Source organism: Balaenoptera musculus, chromosome 3 (genome assembly GCF_009873245.2).
Source record: "Balaenoptera musculus isolate JJ_BM4_2016_0621 chromosome 3, mBalMus1.pri.v3, whole genome shotgun sequence".
Classification (NCBI taxonomy): Eukaryota; Metazoa; Chordata; class Mammalia; order Artiodactyla; family Balaenopteridae; genus Balaenoptera; species Balaenoptera musculus.
The window spans coordinates 68735101-68740676 of NC_045787.1; the positions used below are offsets into that span (position 1 = coordinate 68735101).

Below are 5576 nucleotides of genomic sequence, written 5' to 3' on the forward strand. Positions count from 1 at the left end.
GTTAAAGAGAGGATATTAAAAACAGCAAGGAAAAGCAACAAATTACATACAAGGGAACTCTCATAAGGCTATGATCTGACTTTTCAGCAGAAACTCTGCAGGCTAGAAGTGGATGGCACAATATATTTAAAACAATGAAAGGGAAAAATCTAAAACCAAGAATACTCTACCTGGAAAGGCTTTCATTCAGATTTGATGGAGAGATCAAAAGTTTTACAGACAAGCAAAATCTAAGAGTTTGGCACCACCAAACCAGCTTTACAAATGTGAAAATTACAAAAGGAAAAAGCTCATCAGTAAAGGCAAATGTACAGTAAAGGTAGTAAATCAACCACATATAAAGTTAGTAGGAAGGTTAAAAGACAAAGGTAGTAAAATAATCTATAGCTGCAATAAGTAGTTAAGGGATACACAAAACACAAATGTGTAAAATATGATGTCAAAAACAGCAATCATGGGTGAGGGGAGTAAAAATGTAGGTTTGTTGAGATGAGTTTGAAATTAAGAGATAATCAACTTAAAATAATCATATATATATATATATACAGAGAGATTGCTATATATAAACCTTATGGTAACTACAAACCAAAAATCTATAAAAGATACACACACAAAAAAGAGAAAATAATCCAAACATAAACTAAAGATAGTCATCAAATCAGAAGGGAAGAGAACAAAAGAAGAAGAAAGGAACAAAAAGAACTACAACACAACCCCCAAATAATTAATAAATTGGCAATAAGTACATACCTATCAATAATTACTTTAAATGTAAATGGACTAGACACTCCAATCAAAAGTCATACGGTGCTCTTTCCTGGCTGGAATCATGGAGGGTGCAGAAGAGAAGAAAAAGAAGGTTCCTGCTGTGCCAGAAACCCTTAAGAAAAAGTGAAAGATGGGACTTCCCTGGTGGTCCAGTGGTTAAGAATGCCTTCCAATGCAGGGGACACAGGTTCAATCCCTGGTTGGGGAACTAAGATCCTACATGCCACAGGGCAACTAAGCCTGTGCACTCTAGAGCCTGTGCACCACAAACTAGAGAGCCCATGTGTTGCAACTACTGAGCCCATGTGCTCTGGAGCCCGCATGCCACAACTAGAGAGCCTGCACACTGCAACTACTGAGCCTGGGCACTCTGGAGCCCATGCGCCACAATGAAAGATCCCACATGCTGCAATGAAGATCCCACATGCTGCAACTAAGACCCAATGCAGCCAAATAAATAAATAAATAAATGAATAAATTTTTTTTTTAAAAAAAGAAAAAGTGAAAGAATTTCACAGAGCTTAAGATCAAGAGCCTAAGAAAGAAATCAAAAAGATGTTTTGAAAGGCAAGGAGGAAGCTTATCTATGAAAAAGCTAAGCACTATCACAAGGAATACAGGCTGACTGAAATCTGAACAGCTAGGATGGCAAAAAAAGCTGGCAACTTCCAGGTACCCAGAGAACCCAAATTGGCATCTGTCATCAGTATCAGAGGTATCAATGGTGTGAGCCCAAAGGTTCGAAAGGTGTTGCAGCTCCTTCACCTCTGTCAGATCTTCAATGGCATCTTAGTAAAGCTCAACAAGGCTTCAATTAACATGCTGAGAATTGTGGAACCATACATCGCATGGGGGTACTCAAAACTGAGGTCAGTAAATGAATTGATCTACAAGCGTGGTTTTGGTAAAATCAACAAGAAGCAAATTGCCCTGATGGATAATGTGTTGATTGTTTGATCTCTTGGCAAACATGGCATCATCTGCATGGAGGATCTGATTCATGAGATCTAAATTGTTGGAAAACTTTTCAAAGAAGTAAACAACTTCTGTGGCCCTTCAAGTTGTCTTCTCCATGAGGCAGAATGAAGAAAAAGACCACCCATTTTGTAGAAGGTGGAGATGCTGGCAACAGGAAAGACCAGATCAACAGGCTTATTAGAAGGATGAACTAAGGTATCTAGCATGATTACTTTTGTAATCTAGTCAGTTAATAAACAGTGACTGTTTTCAAATTGAAAAATAATTTCACAGAGTGGCTGAATGGATACAAAAACATGATCCATAGATATGCTGCCCACAAGAGACTCACTTCACATCTAAAAATACACACAGGCTGAAAGTAGTGGATGGAAAAGGTATTCCATGAAAATGAAAATGAAAAGAAAGCCAGGGTAGCAATATTTATATTAGACAAAATGACTTTAAAACAAAGCCTTAACAAGAGATAAAGAAGGATATTACCTAATGATCAAGTGATCAATCCAAGAAGAAAACATAACAATTTAAAATATACATGCATGCAACATAAGAGCACCTAAATACATAAAGCATATATTAACAGACACAAAGGGAGAAACTGACAGCAACACAGTAATAGTAAGGGCCTTTAACAGCCCCACTTAAATCAATGGACAAATCATCCAGATAGAAAATTAATAAGGAAACACTGGCCTCAAATAACACATTAGACCAAATGGATTTTATACACATATATAGACCATTCTATCAAAAAGCAATAGAGTACACATTCATTTCAAGTGCACATGGAACATTCTCCAGGATAGATTACATGTTAGGCAACAAAACAAACTCTCACTAAATTTAAGAAAACTGAAATTATATCAAGTATCTTTTCTGACCACAAGTCTATGAGACTAGAAATCAACTACAATGAAAAAACTGCAAAAAACACAAACACGTGGAGCTAAACAATATGCTACTAAACAACCAATGGATTACTGAAGAAATTAAAAAAGAAATTTAAAAATACCTGGAGACAAATGAAAATGGAAGCACAAAGATCCAAATCCATGGGAAGCAGCAAAAGCAGTTCTAAGAGGGAAGTGTATAGAAATGTAAGCCTAAGAAATCTCAAGTAAACAAACTAACCTCACAACTAAAGGAATCAGAAAAAAGAAAACAAACAAAACCCAAAGTTAGAAGATATAGAAGAAATCTAAGTGTCCATTAACAGATGAATGGATAAAGAAGATGTGGAATATGGAATGGAATACTACTCAGCCATTAAAAAGAATGAAATTTTGTCATCTGCAGAAGCATGGATGGACTTGAAAGGTATTATGCTAAGTGAAATAAGTCAGAGAAAGAAAGACAAATACTGTATGATATCACTTATATGTAGAATCTAAAAAAACACAACCAACTAGTGAATATAACAAAAAAGAAACAGGCTCACAGATATAGAGATCAAATTAGTGGTTACCAGTGGGGAGAGGCAAGAGGGAAGGGGCAATACAGGGGTAAGGGATTAAGAGGTACAAACTATTATGTATAAAATAAACTATAAGAACATATTGTACAATACATGGAATATAGCCAATATTTTATAACTACAAATAGAGTAAAATCTTTAAAAATTTTGAATCACTACATTGTTCACATGTAACTTATCTAATATTGTATATTAACTATACTTCAATTAAAAAATAGGATTAAAAAGGGGGGTCCTTGTTTGTGGAAGGTTCAGTGCTCCAATAAAATGAAATACAACTTTGATTAAAAGATCTGAAATGATGTCCTGTCCCCATTGGCCACAAATTGAGCTTTGAGGTTAGAGTCACAACATTTCTCTGGCAAATCCTTCAAATACCTAGTCACCATTTGAAAGAAAAACTGTTTTAAATGCAATGTTATACATTATGGTAATATTAAACCTTCCTTATGTTAAAAACAAAACAAAACAAAAAACCCAAAGTTAGTAGAACAACAACAATAAAATTAAAGATCAAGGCAGAAATAAATGAAATAGAGACTAAAAAAATTAGAAAAGATCAATGAAACTAAGATCTGGTTCTTCAAAAAGATAAGCAAAATTTATAGACATTCAGTCAGTCTAGTCAAGAAAAAGGAGAGCCCATATCAATAAAATTAGAAATGAAAAAGAAGTTACAACTGATGCTCAAGAAATACAAAGGATTATAAGAGATTACTATGAACAATTATATGCCAATAAAATGGACAACCTAGAAGACATGAACAAATTCCTAGAAATGTATAATCTCTCAAGACTGAACCAGGAAGAAATAGAAAATACAAACAGACTAATTACCAGTAATGAAAATGTCAGTAAAAAAACAAAAAAACAAACAAACAAAAACCCTCTCAACAAACATAAATCCAGGAAGAGCTTCACAGGTGAATTATACCAAACATTTGAGAAGAGTTAACACCTATCCTTCTCAAACTATTTCAAAGAATAGCAGAGAAAGGAATGTTTCTTAACTCATTCTATGAGGGCAGCATCACCTGATACCAAAATCAGACAAAGATATCACAAAAAAGGAAATGACAGGCTAAAATCATTTTGAATATAGACTCAAAAATACTCAACAAAATATTAGCAAACTGAATTCAACAATATATTAAAAGGATCATACATCATGATTAAGTGGGATTTATCCCAGGGATGCAAGGATGATTCAATATCCACAAATCAATGTGATACACCACATTAACAAAATGAAGAATAAAAATCGTATGATCATCTCAACAGATGCAGAAAAAAACATCTGACAAAATTCAACATTCATTTATGATAAAACCCCCCAGAAAGTGGGTATAGAGGGAACATACCCAACATAATAAAGGCCATTATGATAAGCCCATAGCTAACATCATACTCAAGATGAAAAGCTGAAAGCATTTTCTCTAAGATCAGGAGCAAGACAAGGATGCCCACTCTCACCAATGTAATTCAACATAGTATAGGAAGTCCTAGTCACAGCAATCAGACAAGAAAAAGAAATAAAAGGAATCCAAATTGGAAGGGAAGAAGTAAAACACTCACTGTTTGCAGAAGACATGATATTATACATAGAAAATCCTAAAGATGCCAACAAAAAACTATGAGAGCTTGTCAATGAATTTGGTGTAGTTGCAGGATACACAATCAATATACAGAAATCTGTTGCATTTCTATACACTAACAATGAACTAGAAGAAAGAGAAATTAAGAAAATAATCCAGTTTACCATCACATCAAAAAGAATTAAAGAACCTAGAAATAAATCTAAGGAAGTAAAAAACCTGTACTCAGAAAATTATGAGACACTGATGAAAGAAATTGAAGATGACACAAACAGATGGAAAATTACACTGTATTCATGGATTAGAAGAACTACTATTGTTAAAATAACCATACTACCCAAGGTGATCTACAAATTCAATGCAATCCTTATCAAAATACCAATGTCTTTTTTCACAGAACTAGAACAAATAATTTAAAATTTTATATGGAAACACAAAAGAGCCCAAATAGCTACAACAATCTTGAGAAAAAAGAATAGAGCTGGAGAAATCCTGTCCCTGACTTCAGACTATACCACAAAGCTACAGTAATCAAAACAGTATGGTATTGGCACAAAAGCAGACATATAGCTCAATGGAACAGAATTGAGAGCCTGTAAATAAACTCATACACTTATGGTCAATTAATCTATGACAAAGGAGGCATGAATATACAGTAAGGAAATGACAGTCTCTTCAATAAATGGTGCTGGGAAAACTGGACAGCTACATGTAAAAGAATGAAATTGGAACATTTTCTTACACATATACAAAAATAAACT

The 5576-nt window shown here is 34.1% G+C and overlaps 1 pseudogene; it reads left to right on the forward strand.

Moving 5' to 3' along the window:
* Positions 1 to 1267: 1267 nt before the first annotated feature.
* LOC118893514 lies at positions 1268 to 1940 on the forward strand (annotated as a pseudogene).
* Positions 1941 to 5576: the final 3636 nt, after the last annotated feature.